This window comes from Varroa jacobsoni, unplaced genomic scaffold (genome assembly GCF_002532875.2).
Source record: "Varroa jacobsoni isolate VJ856 unplaced genomic scaffold, vjacob_1.0 scaffold_839, whole genome shotgun sequence".
NCBI lineage: Eukaryota > Metazoa > Arthropoda > Arachnida > Mesostigmata > Varroidae > Varroa > Varroa jacobsoni.
In genome coordinates this window covers 99,791-123,742 of record NW_019213741.1, presented here as the reverse complement: position 1 = coordinate 123,742, position 23,952 = coordinate 99,791, and the positions used below count along the sequence as shown (strand labels likewise).

The window sequence follows — 23,952 nt, the reverse complement described above, 5'->3', positions numbered from 1 at the left end:
ATTTTAGAATGCAGCACAATTATGAGGTGTACTTGCGTATACGACCAAAAGAATAGCTTAGGATGAACAGTCTTTCGCTCGGTTATCATGTACAAGCGATCTAGCGTCAAACGTTTACCCAGCACCTTTTTGAGCGTCAAAAAAAATTGTTGCTATAGAGACAAATACGATGAACTTTGCACGGAAAAAAAAGATCAAACTTAAACTAATCGTAATACAAAGTCATCATTAAGAATGCCTATACATTTATCTCTTATATATATATATAATACTGCGTGATTAGAATAACAGGAATATTACAGGACGTTCGTCTATTTAGCAACGATCCTTTAATTGGCAATCGATCCAGACGATAGAAGAATACTCTTCAATGGTACACACGATAACTGAAAGCTCACTTGTAAATAAAGTGGTCGTAGATATGCGTGTTGCAGGTCGATAGAGCGTTGTGCGCGGCACATAACAGGCTTCAATCGCTGATGTTTGAGGGCTGTCCTTACACGTTGGGCGCATCTTTTCCAAGTTTTTCATAGGGTAGGAAGAAGTTACGGGAGGCGTTGATGACGATATAATTGTAGAATGTGGCCATTTGTGAGTCTTCAACCAAGCTATCTTGAATCTGTGGAAGTTAGAAATGTAGTTAGCGGTACAGTTGCTTGTTTACTTACTGTAATTGTATTTCAAGTCCCTTCATTTGACATAAACTTAAATGTAAAGTTTAAGTTTCGACTACTAAAGCAAAACTTCTTAACTGTTAAGCAAAGTACTGGCAACAGTGTAACTAAGACTATGTCTAAAAGAAATAAGATCAATTCGATACTTTCCAACTCTTATGTGAAATATTATTTTTAAGAGATGCCATTACTTTCAGCGTCGGTACTCGGTCAGTGTGATGTCTCTTCGGTAGTAATATAATAATTCATGACGTAATATGTAAAAAAAAACTGTGACGAGTAATGCCAGTTTATTAAGTATGCACAATTATATCATGAACGACAATAGTTGTCATTGAATTAAAAGTATTATGTCACTCAGGCTCGAGATTTCAAGGGTCTCAAAACGAAACGCACAATTGTTGGTGATTGGTCTACACAGACCCAGTGTAATCGCTAAAACCTTATATTTTGGCAGTTTGAAAACCTAATTGTATGTCAGTGTTGGGAAAATACTACAGCTGAAGTCCCAACCGCGTTAGATAGCAAAATAAAGCCGCCAGAATACATCGTGGAATACGGAATGCCCACAGAATACTTTCTATTTCAATGATTTTATCTTTAAATGGCAGGTAACACCATTTCCTTGGAGCCACTCTATTGTTTAAAGTTACTCTGTTTTTCTCTTAACATGTATTTAGAACGAGCAGCATTACCCGCAGTTTTTCTAGGTAGGTCTACGTAATGCTGTTTACGCACGATGGGGCGGAAACGGATGAGTGTGGGACTCGACCTTGACGAATGGATTTTTTTAAACCAAGATCATTACCTTTTAGTTCCCATTCCTTTTTTATACGTCACTCCTTGATGCAGGCCGGATGCAGGAATAGTCGGACACCTAATAGTGTTACGGACTCTTTATAGGAAAGGTTGACATAGGGCAGTTCTATTTCCCATTAGTCCAGTGATGAATTTCCTGCAATGATTAAAATCGCGTCTGCACTTTGGCCTTTGCAACAAACACATAACACTGTGTACTGTCTGTCGACTTGAGCTCCTAATTGAATTTAACCTCATAAAATCGAACATTAAAATTTCCGTACAATACGGAACGATTGTTGCAATGACCAAAAAATTACAATTTTCAAAGGTTGTGATATTTTTTTTCTGGCGTGCTTAAAAGACTGTGTTGTATACGCAGATTCATCTATTTTAAACCTTTTCAAAATGCGGGGTAATTAAATCTTCAGGCTCAGGTGTATGAGAAAGCGATGCACTATATGGATCCGCAGCTTGGTTGTAATACAAGACATTTGGATAAAGTTGATACATCAAGAATAGGTGACCCTTTGCCAGTGTGGTAATTTTGATAGTTTATATCTCGCTGCGTTATATAGGTACTGATACTAGCATATATCTTTATGCGGCATGAAAATACATGTTAGCTTTTGTCGCGCATCTTCCTAAACAAAACTGTGCAGGGTAACACGAAATTATATTTTGATTACGGTCATTTTCCTTAGATAAACCATATATCAATTCCGAACACGCTTTAAGAGCCACCTGTATCATGCTCTAAAACATCTGGGTAAAGTTTTTTGCAAAACGTAGAAAATGGCCTGCCAGAGCCGGACTTCATGATTACCTATCTATGATATATACCTATTGCTCTGAAATAAAGGCATAACGCTAGCTTCTGGCCCGGGATGGAGCAGTGATAATGTGCTTGCCTACTAAACCTAAGTATATGGAACATGGTCAAGGTTTCAGACCGGTCGCGGATATACTTTGTCTCGTACTGGCTGGAACCAACCCGTATAAAGCGATGCCTAGTAGTAGTACCGGACGTAAAACTTCAAGCATATCAAGTAATTTTATTTGAAAGCGCTAGACACGGTGAAAAATACAGTGGTGCAATGTATAGTACTCATTTTTGAAAACGTTTCTCACCAATCAGTTTATACTAAATGTTTTAGCGACGTTTAAAAGTACTAGAATTTCTTCAACTTGAAAAATTCACATTGGCGTTTATCTGCATGTATTTAGATCTAACCTAACTGTTTGTATTAAAATATAATGACATTTGAATTATGTTTACGGTTAATGTATTTATTTGCCAGCTTAAAAGAATCTGAAAATCCTTCAGATGTCACTTCAGATGAAACTTCAAATGTCCATTAGCACCTTACGCCTTTCATGAAAGAAAATATAGCCTTATTTTTGATACTTGACAAAGATACGCAACGTGACAAAACCTATTGGGTTATGAACGTTATCGAAAAAGCCTTTCGTTGTGCCGGCGACATCAATATACAGACAAAGACAGTATTCGTAGACTGCCCAATGATCTATATACGTTTCGGCCGTAGAACTTCGTCAACCACCCATGATCACTTCCGTATGCGCTATCCTTGCTTGGCTATTTCTAGCACGTACCTTGCCAGGTCATTATATAGAACAAAGTATTCCGCACGCCCCGTACAATCAACTCGACGATGCTATTATGGCCGATGTTACCTAAAGAGTCAAACATGCTTTTTCCTCCAGTTCCGCCCGAAATTGATCAGAAAGCCAGCAAACCGAATGCGGTATGTTAAGAGAAAGCTTCATATGCCCTTATTTTTCTACCGATTGTTTCAGGGGGCCGAAACAGAGGCTACCGCCAAGATGAATAGATTTTTTTCGTATGAAAAGCTTTGGCGAACGGTTTACTTCGCTGGTTCTTCGCTTGTAATGTGTTCTCAGTCCGTCATATTATTTGAGAAGAAGTTATTCCTCGGCCCTTTTCAGAACACGTCGCCCTTTAGTGTCAGAAGGAAGAATAATCCGATTCTAAAGAAACTCTTCCTTTGTGATCTTATTCTATTAAGTCAAGTTGCACCAAAGTTACGAAAACTTCTTATCAAATAAGTGAAACTGATCAATTGCAAAGACCGCAGTAAAATCCACAATATAATAAATGGCAGAAAGAGAAACAGAGTTCACCTTTGCGGAGCGCGGGAGTGTGTCGAAATCCTTTTTCAAGCGTACCCTTTAGTATTTGCCTTGCTGCTTCTTAGGAAAATTGAGAACACCAAAATTCTGTTAATTTTTTGACTAAAGTTTATTTTAAATCTATATAGGTCAGCTTAGCGGTATAGGCGTACACAGTGCGATAACCTAAATTTATTATTATTACTATTTCACCAGTATTAAAAAAACCATTGCATAAAGGTCACTATGAATACTAACTTCGAAAAGATCCAAACTGCTCCAAAGCATTCCGCATTTACGTAGATGTTTTTTTTCTGTAGGAAAAGGTAGAAGAAGTCGAAACGCCTTGGACCCCTACCACAAAGGCTTTCGTCTCAGTCAACCTCTCGTTATCGCATTGTCTCATTACCCGAAGTAACTACACGTTTCGGCTAATGAAATCATGTTGCTACAACTTCCGCCTCTCGTGGTTCTGTCCTGGACAGCTCTAGCGTAATCTTACCTGAGACGGCACATTAACTAATTACCGATAGGTGATTAGGGTATCGGGGATTGGCGTTGTTTTACTTACTTACAAGCTCAATATTTTGATACGTCGTATCTTTACATGCAGTAACACATGATGAATGTATACGTTGCCCTAGTTACAAGGAATAACAGATCTATAACATGCTCAAGCTCTGTTACCATTATGTACAATTGAAAGTTTACTAATTTACTAGGCGCAAAGTCCTGGTCCAGAAAGATTATATAACACTGAAAGAAATGCTTTACATTTATACCAGTTATTTCTGTCAAATTTCTAGTCATATCTACTTTTTTGGCCAGTTAAATGTCATCATGCCCGTTTGTTGTGCCATGGCTATCTCTGTGGAAGTGTACAGAGGTACCCTTCTCTTATCTCAACTTAAGTGTATGTCTGTTCATAGAACTTAGACACCGCTCATTCAAATTTCGCTGCATTCTTAAGCTATCTCTTAAACTGCACATCTATGCCAATGATATTCTCAAAAATGCATTGATTCGTGGTGTTTCTTACCATGTAATACACGCTAAATTGGCAACATTTGCAGACTCCATGCGCCACCATCCATAGTTCTCTTTTGTGTCTTACCTCTGGCCGTGCCGTATAGTACCAGTAATATATGATGTCTGACAGCAGCAGCAGTGGGGCAAACAGACAACGTTCTGATGTAGGGATGACTCGAATAGAAAGCACCGAGTGAGCAAGCTTAGGTCGCGGGCTAACAAGGGATACATGCGTTGCCAGGAAGGTATCGGTCTGCCGGTGTTGGAAGGTGATCAGAACAAAGGGATGTAATTTCCCTGGTCTACCTTTTCCCTTCTGTCAGCTTTCCGTGCGGTGTTTTGCCTAGGGTAGATTTGGCTCAGGCGGCCTTGTCTGCCTCGGTACCTCCAGCGACCAGAATTTGTTCGTGGTTTAGCGAGCTGTACCTACTAATGCTTGATTGGTCTGTGTGTGAGTGTGTTTGGGTCTGCCTTGGCAGCGTATGAGCCTCCACGGTTATGGCCTACTCCGCTTTCGTCGAAGAGCGTGTTTTCTGCTTACCCTTATGGGAAACGCTGGGAAGTGGGTCCAGCGTGTGGCACCCCGATGGCACGTGAGGCGACTGCGGTTACCCAGTCCCCATGAACATAGTGAGCGTCTATATAAGTGCTGACGAAGGTAGCCGACTACCCCGCTTTTCGATCTAACTAGCTACGTCAGAGAGGGTATGTCGAGGGGGGCGTCAGTTACTTTGACCAACCTTGCTAATGGCGGCGCAGCCGTCTCACACGACGATTGCACCGCCATTAGAGGGGCCGAAGGATGTCTACATGCACTAGCGTCTTCTACATGCAGTTCCCTCCCTAAACATAACCCGTTGCGTTGTATAATCGTTACGTTAATTAAAGTCGTGTAGATGATTGGTTAAAGATAAATAGAAAAATATCGTTACCAGGTAGTCGTTTTGTGTTCATCCCTCTTTGTTTGATCTGATAAACATATATACGCAACTGATCTTGTTATAGTAAACTAATATTCCTTGTGTTTTTGTTCATTGCCGTGTATGAGCAACCGCATTGGTAGCTAAGCAAGTATAAAGGAAAGCTATCTTCAGTGTATTCTCAATGCATATGTCAATAGAACCCAAACGTAAAAAAACCCAGACGTTCATCTGTAACACGACACAAAGCTCTGCTTGCCCAGTGTTTTTCTTATGGGTGAAACGGGCTTGTGTCATAAGCCCTGGACTAAATATGACCCTCTGCTATTCAACGGAAAGGGAAAAGAATATTTAACTCCGAGTAGCTTTGCCGGGTAGTATATATTATATTACCAAAAGCATAATCTAGTTGGATCTAGGTGCGTTTTTAAAATCTCTGTTCATATATACTAAAAGTAACAAGGTAAAATACCATATAGGTCGAAATATCCTTCGTAGGAGGTACCTGAAAATGTCAAAAAACCATGCCTTGACAGGGTCCGGACAAACGAATATATTTCAATACAGTCAATCTTACCTGTAAGTGTTATGGTATAGCTACATATTTCTTACGAAATTGATTAACTTCCAGTGAATACAATAGGTTTTTTGTGCTGCTGACCATGCGAAGTCGATGATCGATAATTTCTCCGTTCGAGCAAAGAAACAGTGTGCGCCAATGACCTACCATGGAAATTACAGACCTTTTTAGTGGTCTGTTTTTTATTGAGTTACGTGAATAAACAAATGCAGATACAAAAGACTTACTTAATATTCCGAAATACAGATAGAATTTTCCTCTGATCAAGGCATAGTCTGAAATAGGTTGCTGGAAAATCATCTGACAAATTCATCTGTTTCGTGCATGCAATAAAATATGTGAAGCTTTATAATTGCAGTAAAACCCGATCGATGTCAACGCATTGGCTTCAAAGAGTCAAATACTACCATTGTGATTGAGTGTCCATTAGCCGTTTTCTTCGTATTTGTTTTTTGAAAGGAAGAGAAGAAGTCCGAAACGTTTCTCAATGGGCACTTGTAGGTTTGGAAAAGCCTCCTATACCAAAAACCTTCCTGTGATTTTTAAATGATATGAATTTTTTCGTGATCTGCTATAATAAAAGCCATCGCTTGCCTGGTTTCTTATCACAGCTCGTTGACTGAAATTACATTTTTGGCCGTCAAATACGTTAAACGTTACCACTTAACTTCGAGATCTCAAAAAGCTTTATCTTGGCGTAACAGAGATCGTGCAGAGGTTTGAAAAAACTGACCCTAGATAAAAACGGTTTTAGCCACATATCCAGCTCAAATAATAATAATTAGTGAACGTATTATGTGATGAACTTAAATAACTTCGAGCATAATGCTTTCTGGTTTGGATGCAGCAGGTAAATTATGGCAACGAGTTCTAAACGTAGCTCTGTTACTAGCTCGGAGATTTCTAGTCTCTGCGTTCAGATTAATTGACCTAACAACGTATGGCCACTTCTGAGAGGATATTTCGAAGACTGACGGCGGCGAAGATAGGACGTAGTTTACCTTATGGGGTATCTGTAGATTGATTTAGTGTGTCAGAGGTCTAGCTAGGATTTTGTGAGCGAGCATCGGTCGGCCAAGATAGCTTTTTTAGGATCGTCAAAAATTGAAAAGTTGACAAATCAGCAACTAATTCCAGGTGTGTAGACTATAAAATTGGCTAGAAAAAAATTGGCTGTTATGCTTCTGTTTCTCGTGATACGGTGGTAGAGTGCGGTCAACGCCCATATTAGCGAATGGTACTATCTATTCTAAGGCTAAAAATTGATGAAATACGGCCTTATAGTAGACCCGCTGTGGACTGTATGCGACATTTTCAATTAACAAATGATCAACTAAAACACAGTTACGACTGATCAGCCCAATGAGCGAACTGATAAAACCTGGTCTACAACATAATAAATCCTAATTGTTACAGCATTCGTTTGTACATCGCCAAATCGTGTCTATGAAGCAGGTTGAAACTCATTTATACATGCGTCGCCAGATTTCAATTCCGCAATAGTGTTTGGCCTCGAAGGGAATCTAATAGACATTATATGCTGTCCAATAGGACAATTTTTTTTTTCTCTGGACCCAGATGAACATTCTCAAGGTACGTTCCTCCGTGTCAATACATATTACAACTAGCATGATTTAGCAGTAAACCTTTATACGGCGTAACTTTCTTTTTTCGCTCTAAACAATCTAACTTCTTGCCAATTTTCTGAATAATTGTCATACCAGTTTAACGTGCATGGCCTGAATACAATACCGCGTCATATTGTTATTTGTTGACAGTTTGCTTTCTATCTAATATCGGTAGCCTAAGGGAGCGGCATGAATTTCCAGTATGGTCAGTGATGCCAAACAAGAGACATTATTACGCTACGTACTTGCAGTACAAAGCATTCGCACAACCTCATTGGCAACTAAAACTTATAAGGGTTCGACCAGGATTAATTCCCAATTTTCTGGACAACCAATGATCAACAATCGAACAATTTCTAGTCGTCGTCATCTGCCAGGTGGTGTCCTCACAAGTCTTGAGGAGTTCGCACTTCAACTGTGACAGGTGAATGGGACGTATCGGGCATTCCCGCGAAATTTCAAATTCTTAGATAAAATTCTTCCTGTGCTTCACTTCTCTTACGGTGTCGTAGTGATGTTAGTTACCGACCCACCGAGGTAATTAGAGGCCGGAATCCAACGGACACGCAAATGTGTAAAGCTCTCCTTATTTATTGCCGCTTTCGTCAATGTAAGCCTGGACAAGAGGAACCGGTTACTTATGGTTCGGTAATCAATTATTATCGAGCACCTTTTTTATAAATTGTGTATCTTCATTATGACTTGGGGGTGCGAAGAATAAATATGAAATTAAATAGTAACTTTAATAATAAGAATAATAAAAAATAAGGTAATAGGAATGATGCTTGAATTCCCCCTCTAGATGATGCCTCAGAGCAGCGAATATACATACTAACTGTAGATTGCAGGAAAGTCTAAAACTTTGTTTCAGGAATCCTAATACCAAAACTAGGGAGAAACATTTTATGCGCTAAATATAAAATATCAATTTCTTTCAATATCCATTGTAACTGTATGCAATATCGAAAGCTTAAGTGAACTTCAGTAATCGGATAGCAATAAGCTTCGCCTTTCTAGGGTATCGTCCAAAGAAGCTAGATGGCGTTATTTGATTGCTTTATAGCCGATAGGATAGTCAAACAACTAGCAAATGACAAATTGCCTCTTCATCGTTGTTAATTTTAGTAAAATTTTGATTTATGTTTACTGAAACGCTTGAGTCTAGCTATTGCGGTAATAGTTATCCTTAAATATTAGATATCGAGAGATATCCCGTTAATACTGTTCTCTGCGTCGTCTCGTTGGCTCGCCGCCAGCTAAAATCTTCTCTTAGTAGATTGGGATTTCTTGCGCCAAAAATGAAGAATACTGTATCTTGATTAGTCAGTTTCACCGATGTTGACTGCGGAATATCAGCGAGTGTTTTAGATGGAAATGAAATGAAGACTTTTGGAATCAAACGGACCGTGCAAATGAAGGAACTGAGATACGCATATTCCGAAATCGAACTATTACCATAGTCGGATCGTTTCGGAAGTTTCATAATTTTGTTACGCTATAAGTTCATCTAGCTCGACGTCAATCAACATGCCACATGAGGTACGTTACCTTTGACGTGATCTGCTATGACAGAAGATTTTCTCTATCGTAACTATGATAAACCTGTCGCTAACAATATGAAACTGAAACGACAGATCCATACATATATATATATATAGATAGATAGATATAGATATTACGTTTATATCTTGATTGACCTAACAGAGGGCACTTGTGTAAGACATATCGTCCTTTTATGTTTTTTACCTAAATTATCTTTCTAGCAGACGAAAAGCAAAACTAAATGTAATTGAAATATGATTGCTTTGTACACAAAAGAAAATACACGTTTAGTCTTCTACGCATTGACCCTAAAGAACGCGTGCGATTTATCTATTTATTTAAATCAAAACCAAATCTTCTTGTATCTGCTATCATTCATATTAGCGCTTGGAGGCGCGTCGTGATATAATTCACATCCGGTCACAGTCCACTCATCACCGCCGCGCCGCAAATAACCTTCAGTATCTCCTGATAAAAGTCGTCATCATATCATTTGAAGCAAAAAAAAAACAGCATTGATATTCTTTCTGTGCATGTCCACGAATGTACACAAAATACGGAACTGAGCAGATCCTTCGGATAAGTAACATATGTGCCGGCTTTGCGACACTTCAACGCCCAGAATTTGGGCCGCGACCTCTTTTACGTCAATGGGCGTAGAAATGGGCGATTTGACCAATAACGCTTCCCGTCATTAAATCGTTGGCGTATAAAGCGATGATTCATCCGACACATTGCTTGTAGAAGATTTGCACACTACAACCAATTTTTGCAGCGCTGATGGCACACATCGGGTAAATGGGCAGCTAGCAGCTGTCGTCGTTCATTGGAACCTAGAGACGGCCGCCTCTGTAAGCGGTCCTACCGCAGCCATATTGATTGCTACCCGGATGAAATCGAGATTTTTGATAATGCTTTATATCAACTAGTGGCAAGTGCAGTCCCCCACATGAGAATAACTGGACACGCTGCTTGGAGTAATAACAGAAAGAGGTTTAGTTCATATTGATTTCAGGACCGCAGGCACAAGTGTCAGACAAAGTATAAAACGTCTTCTTATGCCTTTCTCGTAACATTCTGTGCCTTTTTGCTTGAGATTTTTCTTCTGTTGAATCCACTATGTGATTCACACTAGCCGGAATATATTCCTCTACTTTGTTTCCAGATTAAAGGACACTCATAAGCAAATCGTTGCATCGAGACCGTGAGATAAAAGCTTACATATTCATATCGTTGAACATTCGATCTGTAAAAGTCATTCGAGTTGTGTGTCACAACATAGAGAGGGTCACATTTAGCTTGCGTGTCGGTTTTTTATGCCATGAGAAAGTGTTATTGGCTAATAATTATAACTTCCATTCGATCGAATCGATTAAGTAACTTTCGAGGAAAATATCACTGGCAAAACGTAAACTTTTTGTGGCCGTAATATTGTTTTGCCTTCGCTTGCTTTCGCCACTTTTCACACGTTTCTCTTCTGTACCATAACAACGACGCCGAAAATGCTCTTGGCAGGCTTACAATGAGGTAATAGGAGTGTGCAACGTTTATACCTGGTGCAATCTTACCAGGTAATAATTCATCTATCATTCCTGTTTCCGTGGGGGTCTTCGGTAACGTAATCGTGGGCAACTTTCTATAATCCCGTTCAAATAGATAACTCAAACACAAAGTTATCGCCTAATCTTCTATGCCTTCGAATGCGGGTAAAACAAAAAAAAGTTGGCTAACTCTTCCCCACAGTACAGTGGCAAATATCTGAAATATTGACATACTGAGAGGGGGGGGGGGCGCAGGAAGGGTCAGTATCAATGTTATACTAACGGTTGAATAATTTTTGTTAGGATAATTTGTACAAACACTGGGCATTATCATTATAGGTTAATGCACCTACAATATAGATAAATACGTATAGTGCAGTGCCCCAGTGATCTTACTTAGAACCGTTTACTAATAATAGTTGCTCAATGTATTCAAAACGCCCAACGACTAATGGATTCTCGTTATTTTTAGACACCTTTGTCCTATTCATAATACCCCAGCTAAAATCGAAATCGTTTGAGAACCGTTAGGTTGCAATGTTGTATGTGAGATGAAACGCTGGTGCAAAAAAAAGCCTGTGCTTGATGGGTCTTTGCAAACCAAAACACCATCTGTAATCACTGCCGAATAGAAACCTGAGAGGACTATAGCCGCTGGCGAAGCAAGAAAGACCGTCGATGAACTCCTACTACTATCGCTTTCAATTCTGTTGCTATGTGAGGTGCCGCAGCAGAACCAAACAAGCGATTTCTTTAACATCGGTGAATTTTCTGATACTAGATCAGAAATAGCCAAGACATACTGTGTTGAATTCGGTGGCCCAGTTCCTGACACCGTGTCTGATGACACCATTGCTGCCGATACCCTGCTGGACTATAATGTTGGCTTCTAGGCCGTCAAATTTGGGCACGAGACTAGACTGATGCTGTCGAGTCATTGAGAGACAATGCAGTGCGGTTTGTCATATTGGAAGACTTTTAACATATTATCATAGCGCTGGCATCAGTGAATGATGTCATTTTTTAAACTCGAACAGTCTCAGTATTGACAAAAACGCATCAAGTACTCTAATTTTGATTGTTCGTAACGAACGAATATCTTACGTTGGATGCTATGTTTATGACGAAAATGGCAGAAGAGTATATTTACAAACCATGATAAAATATGTTTTCCAGTTATAGCATTCCGCATAGATTATATAATGTGTTGCATGCGACAAGGTTAAAATATAAGGTGCCTACTATAACCGCTGATCCATGAGGAGCGTAACCGTCGATATGATGCGGGCCTACAAATTTCGATGCCTTACTGTGCCCCCGTATTTAAGGCGACAAGATCTCAAAAATCTATTTTGCCAGAGATAGAGTGGAAATCATTATATACTGTTAATTAGGCCAGCACCTATCTCATTGCCGACGTCTTAAGCAACCAGTCATTACTATTTACAGTAGAGGTTTACGCCAAACGAAGGCTACGTAGCGTTATGCTTATCGAAATGGCTTGGCGACGAAAGAAGCTCCCGAAGAGTCTTAATATCCTATCGATGTTTTTCTGAAGGCCTATTCTCAACGTCTGCCTCGCTTTCCAAGTCTGTAACTTGGGGAATTTCACAATCAATGTTTTGAAGGCTGATTGTAAATTTGTCGTACATTTGAATTTTACTTCATAAGTTGACTTATAAAAGTAAGCGCCTTCGTTCAATTGCAGCTTTTCTGACGCTTCAAGAGGTTTCCAAAATAGGACTTTGCCATCTGAATAACTAAAGCACTATGGGCGATTTTGTTTAACACGGACAGTTTGTTTAGAAAAAAAGCAGGTCGTTCTGTAGTTCTCGATTCTTATTAAATTTTGATTATAATGTGCCTTAGTCCACTATGTTACTAGCCATGGCCCTCCTTTGAAACGAACTTTTCCTTGCCACATTGTGTAATATTCATGTCCAAAGGCCTTGTTTTAGGAGGCCTTTAGCGCTGTCTGGGTAACAACTTGCGTCAAATTGCCTAATTGTCCCACAGGCGTAGCGCCTCTAGAAACTGCTTGTACGTTAGTCACTAGAGTCGACGCACTTCTCAAATTAGATGAGCTTGCATCTCGGAAAGCGTTATGCTGATACAAGGCCTGTGTCGTCCAATAGACGTTACTTCATTAGTTGAACTATGTGCCTTTCACTGCTGCCTGGCGAGCCCTTATATATTCAGGCTGTAATGACAAAATAGCAGAATGGGTATCCCAACGGTTTAACACGGAAACAGCTGACTGGATATGAGCTGAGGCATGTGTTTGAAGAAAAATACCATTGCGCCGTTATGACACAAAGAGTCACTTGGTAAATAGAAGACTGCCATATAGTAAATAAAAGAACAAGGCTATTCAATATTTGCAACTATGTATTTCATCTATTTAACTCATACTATATGGCCATCTACGTACGGCGAGTGCGTGGATTTGAATGGTGCAAAAAAATCGGATCTTAGAGCATTGTGTGTAATCCGGGACGTACATTGTAACGGGACGTACGTCACCGTTGCTACAGCGTAGTCCACTAAGCTTTGTGACGGCACGTCTCTATCTAATCTGGCTTATGGCATGCTTGTTCATTTTGAGATCTTTTAAGTTCAACAAATCAGACACCAATTTATCATCACCTGTTCAAACCAAAGTTCGAGGCTGAATAATCACAAATTACTTAACATCCAGATCACATAAATCTCTATTTTTTTTGCATCCGTATAGCTCCTTTATTTCGTCTATTTACGACCTTTGGTAATTCAAAAGCTGACGACACTAACAAAGTTTTAATAGCTCATCGTCTGCTAGACCAATTTATTTTGCAGTACTTTTTTGCCATTCACGTGGCGAAAACCTTTTTTTAGTCGTTATGTGACATTCAGTTTATATATATATATTATGCTATACGAGTAGAAAGAAGACCATACGCTAACGACGTCAACGTCCAAAGTCTGCTATATAGCCTAGACAAAAGAGATCCCTTTAGCTCTCTCCTGTAAGCATCAACGGAAGAGCGACGACGATCGTTTTTCCCCTCAGCCGCGAGTTACAAGGCGAAAAGTTCCCACTGTTGGCCTTTTTTTCGACTTCTTTACCTTATCCGACCGCATAACTGGGCCGAACCCGCTAAAGTAGCTGTAGCAGCACAATAGCTCTAGCTTTTAATGAACTATTTTTGCTGGATGCGGGTCACTGATAACTTTCGTAAGCCAAATGCATAAACTGCGCCGACTCTAGTAGTTTTTTTTTTCTTGGTATTTGATTTGAGCGAACGCGACAGGGACGAGGCGGGAGGGTATGTGTGTATCTTACTTTGTAACAGACGGGCCCTCAAGGTCTGTTCACAGAGGGGGTTCAGCAAAGATTGCTTCAGTTTTGAATAAGAGCGTTATAATACGACCAAGTGCCATAAAGAATGAAAGTAGATAACAAACTCTACTACCTCGTCTTCGTAATTTATCTTTACGTTTTCATATAGACTAACGCATAAGTGGATCTAAGCACATGTATTCTATTACTTAATGGGACACTTTTTAAATCTTTTCATCATCGTAAAATCAGCCGTGAATGTTACAAAAATTACATTTATAACAGCAGAAGACCCGTTCTAGGACAGAACTTCAAAACGTGTCTGCATTTTCTGAACTATACTCGAATTTCGACTTTGTAGATGATAAGTTTTCTACTTCCAGCCTTGACAACATTTTTTCTAAAACATGGCTTAGACCTCTATAGTTTTAATCTACCATCAAGAGCTGCGATAAGAGACGTTAATTCCTTCAGTTACTTGTCCTTTAAGTGTGCGGGGCAAATTGTTCCATAGTAGTAAAGATAGGGTTGTTAGATCAACCTATCTCATTAGGACAAGAGGGATTAAAGGAAGAGCTTTAAAATATTAACTCAAGGTCAACGCATTGCAGTCACTGATAAGTTAATAAACACTGATTTATATGCATTTAGATCAAAGGATTATTCCCTATTTAAAGTTGTATAAGGTGAGTTTATAAAATATAAGTAAGCAATTAAGTGTAAGCATAGACTATAGTGTAGTAAAAATAACGTGTTTCTTACCTCAAATACACGATTTCCGCGCATTTGACGCGTGTCGCCAATGAAATTGGGAATATGAACGTTGTTTTCATATATTGCTTGCTCAAAAACAGATTTTGATAGTGGAACTATTTCGTAGTGTGAAAATGATCCGGAATGAATCTTCTTTCAATCTCCACGCCATATTTCGATTTTTGAATAAATAGCATTTCTAAATACATCATCTTGCCGTAGTCACTCAACATTGAAAGCTGGGCCTTAGGTTCCGTTGCGGAAGACTATTGCTTTCTGTCCTGTTGCATAAAACCCCATCGTAACACCCGAAAGAGCTGTCCTTAAAGTTAGCACTGAGTAATTTTACCATTTAGCGCTTCAAAATCTGTACCTATTTGCGATTTTGTGCACCACTGGATATATGGTTGGATGACAATAATCAATAAAAGCGAAAATAATGGATATCTCGTTACACTTCGTGTGATAAAAAATCTAGTTAAGGAATTGATTCATTATTTACGACGTGGCATGCTGGTACAAATTCTACATTTAGTTCATAGGTCTAACGTTGAGACTGGTGCTATAGGAAAAAATGAATAGTAATTTTCAGAAATATATTCTACCACTGGAGATCCCTTTGACTTAAAGTCGGCTTCGGGTCTCACGTGAAGATATTCACGTGTAGCTTCATTCTCTGAACTATCTGTCAGAGGGCTCAAGCAAGCTCTGACATTGCAGCTGTATTTTTGAGCCTCTTTAATTTTTGAACGTAACAAAATTTCCCTTATTATTTCCTTTTAGTTGCCAACTTTCGACGTACCTGTCGAAGAAAAACCTATTTGTGTTATTGTGTCTCGACGAGCGTTCACGGTGAAAAACTTTCCTCGCAAAAGAAAGCAACAGATCTACCAGTAAGCATAGTACCGTTAGATGACGAATGCAAACATAATTTAGAATAAATCATGACCGACGCTATATTTTTCGAAATTGTGCTTGCAGTGTATATTAGGGTACGATAAATATTATATGTGAAATTGGATTGTTTTGCTTTGAATAACACATGAGTCCGACGAATACGATTAGGGTAGATTAGAACGTTTCTCAGTGAATGCGTTACGAGCTTGCATTGTCCTACTGTATAAGGGATTCCCCCATGTAACAATGTTCTGTCATTACCCTGGCCTAAGACCTGATTCGACACTGCAAAAAGCAAATAATTTAATACCATCTCTGTATTGATGCGGATTGGACCACGGGGACCAGAGACGACAAATAGTAGAAATAACATTTACAGAAATGGTCCATTGGAAGGATCACTTAAACCAAAAATGAGACGCAGGTCGAAAAGAAAAAAGCTTTTATTTTTCTAAGGATAGGATAAGCTCCATACAGTAAAAGCAGCGAGTAAATAAAACTTCTTTAACTAAATGGTTTTACAAGCCCTAAAATCAAGTAACACTAATATTGTTGTTTCATACTTATAAAAAAGTAAATTCTATTAAAACCAAGTAGAAGGTGAGAAGTCCCGTTGCTCGGTTTAGTTATAGATCAAGTATTACAAGTAGAGCCACCAACGCTGTGCCGCTGGCTTTCAACATTTTTCTAGCAGCCATAATTAGTGGCTTGTTCGTTTCTGAACGGTGAGCTCCTCCCTTCATAAAAATGAAAATTAAGAATATTGAAATTGGAAATAGAAAGAAGTCCAAGTTTGTCATCTTATAATAAACCTTTCATGTTGGCAAGTTTCATCGTTGCACCGCCCGTGGCAATACTTGTTGACAAGACTGGCTAGAGCAACTAAAAGACCGTATTATTTTCTCCGCCTAGCACAGATATGCCCTAAGGACAGATATACATACTTCCAACAATAACAAGCAAGCAAGATGACAATCACTAGCGACGATTTGATGTCATGTTTGTTTAGGACGCTTATGATGTCCCTATTGCTTTTGAGACTTCACGTTGTGTTTTCTGAAGTTGTTCAAAACTACGAAGCGTAGGACCAAACTCAGACCGTTTTTTCAACTCGTTAGAATGTTTGCATACGCTGTTTTATAGACGTTTGCGATCGCCAACGTTATAACAAATTCAACGAGCCTCCTGCGTCCCTTCATTCAAATTAGTATACAAGAAAATACAGCCAAAGTACCAAATCTGTTTCACGATTATGACCTTACCGCGGGCACCATTAATACAAAATGCAATCCAGCACAGCTGTAAGTTACACTGATTGATTTGCTTTAATACGAAACGATATTTTTTTGTTCTGCATAAATATCTGAACGTGATAAACCTATTCGTTATAGCAGGAGTCACCTTATTATGGCGGGAATTTTTGTTTATTTCAACTTTACGAAGCGTGCGAAAGTTTGAATATAATATTTTGCTCAATTCCATAAAAAGTCTTCTGCTATTTCAAACATAGGTCGTTACCCAGATACTATGAGTCTTTTCTCCCATTACGTACCGCTAATGGTGATAAATACAGCTGTAACAGTCGAGTCCACTTTTAACGAAAATCAAAGCATTTTTTTCGCAGAATTCAACGATTGTCTATGAGGTACGCTCTGGGGCCTGACTTGTAAAAATTCAGTTTCTACATCAAACAAAACGTGTGTCTAGTACGAAAAAAAAAACCTTAGTCTGTCCGTTTGATTAAACAGTTGATACAGCTAATATGACGTTTGTACATCTCATTGCAATGAGTACAAATGACTTGTAACTCTGCGGCCGCTAAGCGTCATACTGGTACTTTGGCTCAACGAAAAACTTTGTGAGGGTATCTCTACTGAACTTCTAATAGCAGACAAAACAATCCTATACGGATATAGTTTTAAAATGGTTCACGAGATACGAAGAAGTAGAAGAACTCTATCGTTGAGCTATGAATCATACACAAAGCCCACTCTATGCAGTGGCATTGATAAACAGACTTCGGTATGAACGATCGAGTTAAGGAAAATGTTGTAATACCCTTATTTTTGGTGACCGCCGATTCAAATTGGACCTCATTGTAGAACAACACGTATCGTAGAATTACTTCGAAAAAAATTCTGATGTTGAGCTTTGATTAATCGCCCACCAATAACTTCTGGCTAATGCAATTGGTGATGCAGCTTTTGTTTTTCTATCGTAAGTCGACTAAATATCCATATTTAGAACAATGCCCAGTGGGCTTTCATAGAAGGTTTTCGGCAACTTTCCTTAGTCGCCCAATTAATTTTGTAAAAATCCCATCTATTTAGGCTATATACCTATTCTGTTTAGAGAATTTTAAGCAATCGAATCATGACGCAAATGCGTGTTCCTTGTATTTTTCTGTGTATTTTATTTATTGTCATCATGACTGTCTATATTTTCGGAAATAGCTTGATATCCTACTCAAGTGGGTCCGGCTATGATCAAATCAATCTCCTTAAGTGATTCTTTTTATATACATTGAGCACATAAAGATAAGCAAACGCAACTCGGTCATGTTTCAGTCCAGTGGCCGGGTTACTGAATTTATTTCTGACAGAAGGTCGATCTTTTTCCAGAGTTAATAAACTCCAGTCTCTTACACGTGCTAAACACTTTGAGTTTTTACACTCGATATTGCCTTTAAGTAATACTTCAGGCGGTTGGTTCTCAACAAAGAATGACTAATTCGAATTTAGATCACTTCACCAGATGCCTCTAAGTTAGGTGAGCAAACTTGTTACTGGTGGCCTATCACGAAGACAGGTTCTGCGAAGGCGAAGTTTCTAGTTTATTTGTTTCTTTTATCAATTACACACACCAAGTAGCGTATGTTGATGGTAGTCTTCGATGGTAGCTATGGCGCTCTATGTAGAAGCTAGCATATGATGAAAAATTCAAATAGAAAGATTTTCAAGTGTGTCTTTTTAGCCTACAAACGTCGTAAACATAATTCAAGCTTACGCCTTAATTACGTGCGTCTGTCAATAAAACACTTCAACAAATCAACGCTAGAGTACACTCTAGAAGCGAGATATAAAGCGCTTGTGATTTACCTGGGGTAAGATTAGGCCGATTACGGCTGACCCGATGTACCAATCGATATTGCGAATGCACCTGTTACGGAAGTCCTGGTTGGGTTCTTTGTTCAGGCGGCTAGATCCATGGTAAGAATGGCGACAGAAGACTGTTGCGGCCTCATTGCGCCTTCAGCCAACCGATCACTGCGTAAAGCAAAGCTAATCCAATCGTACCGGTAGTGTCTTTCGGACCATTCAGTGGAACAAGCAAATATCAAGTCTGTACGCGTATCTGGTGATAGGTGTGACGCACTGTGACCAGCTTTGTGGTGCCAGTCGCCAACTCGCGGCTCTGCGCTTCAAGTCGCAGATTTATTCGGAGCTGTACAAACGATGCCGCAGACATAATTACTCATGTCCGCTGTCGTATTTCAGACGAAATCGTGAGTCGCACATAAGCAAGCAGTCCTGTAGGCCGAAACGTTTAATAGGTCCAAAACGGTTCAAAGCCAGCTAATGGCAAGAACACCGTAATGGGGTGGCTTTTCTCCTATTGCAGGCCACTTCAGCGACAACGAGCTCACCACCAAGGGTTATAACTGGCACAGTTCTTCATTTAGTCGCTGCAGTAGAGAAAGGGACTTGGGTATAGTTTAATAATAGGCTAGTCATAACAGAACTTCTGAGGTATATTAGCGCAGTAAAAACAATAACGAAATAGATAATGCCACAAGGTTTGTAGAAACAAATTAATGAACATAATCGGTCTGCTAAGCTTGCTCCATACTGACACACACTGAACTCATTCTCAAGTTCATTTAATACTAACTTTACGCGTTTCTCCGAATTGGGGCTGGAACGTTTTGCTTCACTCGAAGATAACGCTCAAGGGCAATAGCTGTTGAATGGTAGAAAGAAGGTCACGTTGTCGTACGCTATTCAGTGACGTCAGTGGCAAAGCAGCTACCGTTTCCTATATTTGGATTTCATCTGTATATCTGTGATATTCTCGGATATGCGAACGGGGTAATTACAGTTTACGGCCCTTTGTTGGTAAAACAATGTTCATAAGCACTACTATAATTACTATTTATGACTACCATTAGAAATTGTAAGCTTGCTTCGCAACAGATACCGTTCATTCGAAGGTTATGCTCATTAGTGTTAAACGACCTTGAGTTTTTGTTTACCTAGTCGCGCCCCAAAAAAAAACATTCTGCGAGTTCGTTTGGAAAGATACCACCTGTTATGCTCGCCTCTAGCACATTAAAAAACTTTTTTTCATAATATTTCCTGATAGGCAACTAGTAATTAATTGTTTCCTGCGTAAACTACGCGATCTGGTGCATCTGAAATTAAATTTTAGGTGATAATTTGGGGGGGGGGGGACGTTATAACAGAAACACGGTAACCTTTAACCCAAAAAATTTGCCTAGGCAGTGGGTAAAAAAGGGTTATTCAGTAGTTTAACCCTTGTGCGTCATAGCCTGCGCGACACAGCACGAGTAACACGATTTGCTAAAAAAAAAAAAAAAAAAAAAAAAATGCTTGTCATGGACCATTTACTTTTTCGTACAACTGCATAGAATAGCTTTCAGATCTTTAATGGCTACCCTATATTTTTAAAAAATGACTGCTTTCACCATTATGTATTACGTGTATTTTGGTTGTAGAGATGTATGCATATTTCTTGTTATCTTTAAGCATACATAGAGTAAAGCTAGACTTCGTAGATCGAACTAGGATAGAAACTATTTAAGCGTTTTCAGTCCTCTTCGAAATGAAAAGGCAAACTTTCCGTTGGTAGCGCTGAGGTCTTTCAGAACTCACATTCCCTATAGATAATATCATTTATAGCCGGAGAAAAACCAGAAAAGGGATATAATAATAGCCATGCCGACCAGACGTAACTGCACAGTAAGTTAGAGTTGAGAAGTCGAAAATGATATTTCTTAAAAACTTACGACATTCACGACACACGGGCATTCATTAGAAAGTCAAGAGCCCGTAAGTCTGCCGCCTTTTTTCCGACTGTCACAGCCGTTCAAATACACACGTTTTCATTATATAGAAGCTTACTCCTTTATAATCGGCTATTTTTAATAACTGTTATGGATGAAATTGAAGAGAATTTAGAAAAGTTCTGTTATAAATTATTACTTATTTTGCATCAAGTTTACTTTGATGAGCTACTTTGTCACCGTAAGCTTGAATTACAATACTTTTGTATAGAAACATTTTGACGAAAATGATTAATACTCAAATTATAATATATAATAATAATAAAAAGTGCAAATTTCAACTATGAACAGTTCATACCTTCTGACGAAGTAATTTCCAATAATGTCGGGTAGTTCGATTTCACCTTATTTGCCAATGGATGAGAAACCATTTAATCTTGTCGTGATTAAGATCACGTCCCATATGTACGACTAATTATATCCTTCACGAGTCACGCGCTCATCGAGGATACGTTAGATTTATTTAAAATGTTTGTTATAGTACCACATACTATTAGAATAATTACTTGAACAAATAAATATATCAGCAAATATTGTGCATGATAAACCTGCTATATTTTAGGCACCTGCAGTGCTTCAATTCAAAGTTATATGCGCCACATATATAACGTTACAGAACCCAGGCCCAAGAGCCTTCTGCCTATCGTCCGTTTAGGAATCTACCCAGAATGTATTGCGCTTGCTGTGCCGCCACCATATTTTTAGTCCATCTTGTATATGGATTATTACAGCGATCTCTGCGGCGATGCAACGTGTTCTGTACGTTCAACAGATCTTCGGTCCCGGCGCTCGTCCTTGCTCCTTGTCATCCTGTACGTTCTTTTCTTGTCACCTGTAAGTGAATGCTTTTAATATCGGCATACCCGAGGCAACTTTCCTTCATGTTTACGTTCGGCGATTGTCACAGGCGGGGGAGCAGCTTGACAAGGTACCATTTTTATCATTACTAGATATCGTTACAGAATACTGGTTGACTTCATAGAAATATCGTGGCACGCTAATAGCGACCTGGCTCTAGAGTAACGCATAGAAGAATACGTTCGAGAGAACGCTTATAGATTTAATCCAAAATTAGTTATGTCAAACTATTGTTCAACACCTTTACTCATAGTCAATCCACTGTAAAATCTTATGAAATGCGACGTATCAACTAGAATCTTCTGACAACCCGCAAGCAATTTCCTATCTTTACCCCTTTTTAGATTGACATTTACACATAGTAAAAAAAAACCGTTAGTTAGGAAGAGTAGAGGCAGCATAAAAAACAAGATCCAACTTTATGTTTGGCATTGTGTTCGGGCGACCAAGCGCCTAGAACGTGCAGTTCTAATCGGCCACGTCCTTCGGGTCCACCCACGCAGGACGGAAGTGAGCACATTCAACACTACCCATCGGCCTCATGTTTTCTTGTGGCACAGCTGTGGATGTTCTTTTAGCATATCGGTGACATGGAGCACACGTATGTAGACTTTTGCACTCATCGACGCTGGTCTACCACAGCAAGCCGCTTCACGGTACCAGCGGCAGCGCTGCCTGTTCCCACCGCAAAGCAAGGCGTCGTCTATTCTCTACAACGAAAAGAAATAAAAACGGAACAGACTGTGACATGATACGGCAGCAGCATGTATACTTTGTGTTTCGGCTTTATCTTTGGTTCGGTCTCGCCTAAGGCTGTCTGCTCCCATCGTTTAATATGATACGCGACGCGATATCATATCACCGCTTCAAAGCACCACCATCTCCCATTACTACTACTATTGGTACTGCTTATGCAAAACTTTACGAAGCACTGCGCAGCAATGAACCGGCATCGCGAGCAAAAGACAAATCACGCGCGTCAGGGATCCAAGGATCCAAATTGGGTTTCTGGTTCCTGATAGTGGAACATTAAGCCGCTACGCATCGAATCGCCAGCTGCTACCGTCGCTGCCATCCTTCTTTCTCTAGTTGTATATACCGTTTCCTTTTCATCTGACATATAAACCAAGGTGAGGCGGTCCCAAACTTTATACGTTCACTTTTGCAGACGATAGAAAACGCGCAAGGGGAAGAGCAAATGAGACAAGCGACTAGCGTAATCCAAAAGTGGTAAATGCATGTTTTCGTCTGCACAAGCTTCCTCTATTTTTCGGTCATTTTCCTCACACAAATGCTGTTTTGCGACTATCACGGCGATTTTTTATACTGCGCCAAGGGTGACGACAACAGCTACAACAACAACAACAACAATAGGACCAATGACAGTAAAGGTTGCCGTCTGTTTCTTAAAAATATCTGGATTCTGTTTCTGTACTTCAGGTACTTCAAGGACTAGTTACACGAGCAAATGATGAAAAAAAAAAGCGCGGGAGAGGAAGTAAAATGAAGCAGCGACAACAACGATGGGTTTATTCCATTGTATAAGTATGTATTTATGAATGTACATATGTAGTTTACAGTATCGCGCACGGCGGTGCGTATAGGGCAAAGCTCGGAGCGTCTGGTGAAACTTAAGTCAACAGAAGTTAAAGAAGGTGGTGGCAGCAGAAGACGAAACGCTAGACGCTCAGTTAGCTAGCTGGCATACTACTAGATCTTTATGAAACAAATAAACTAGCTATTAATGGATTGGTTTTGTTTTTCCGGTTTACATGAAATAGTGACAGACGCTGTGTTTTGTCAGATTTTGTGTACTGATCGTTTAACACAGATCGCACCCTTGGATCTCTGTGTAAAATCAACCACCGGTAGTTTCGCCTGATACCGAATTTGCTTGTCTGTGATTTAACTGATGATTTTTATTTGTATTTTTGGTATCAGCAGCTACCTCGTTGCAGTATCGTGGTTCAGCTGTCTCATCTTAGAACTATAGCTCTATCGTTCTCGCAAACATTTCAATAATTATGTTGCCTTATTGCAGTTATTTAATCCGCCTCAGATTCTCAAATTAGCGAATTGTCCATTTACTTATAACAGCGTATCTACTGTCCACTTGCGCTAATACTTAATATATTTGTCGTATACCTACAGTAGACCTACAGGTACAGTAGACCTA

The 23,952-nt window shown here is 39.4% G+C and overlaps 2 long non-coding RNA genes across 3 annotated transcripts; one reads left to right on the top strand and one right to left on the bottom strand.

Annotated features, from left to right (window-relative positions):
- Nucleotides 1-21,360: 21,360 nt before the first annotated feature.
- Nucleotides 21,361-22,739, bottom strand: LOC111264244 (uncharacterized). 2 transcript variants are annotated; one of them, XR_002682772.2, is made up of 2 exons: nt 22,133-22,739; nt 21,361-21,750 (listed from the first exon to the last, which is right to left on the bottom strand). It is a non-coding gene; the product is annotated as an uncharacterized LOC111264244 (long non-coding RNA). The 2 variants fall into 2 exon arrangements; XR_002682773.2 differs by having other exon boundaries at nt 22,195-22,695.
- A 171-nt stretch (nt 22,740-22,910) lies between these two features.
- LOC111264243 (uncharacterized) lies at nt 22,911-23,525 on the top strand. The gene is made up of 2 exons (XR_002682771.2): nt 22,911-23,006; nt 23,217-23,525. It is a non-coding gene; the product is annotated as an uncharacterized LOC111264243 (long non-coding RNA).
- The last annotated feature ends 427 nt before the right edge of the window (nt 23,526-23,952 follow it).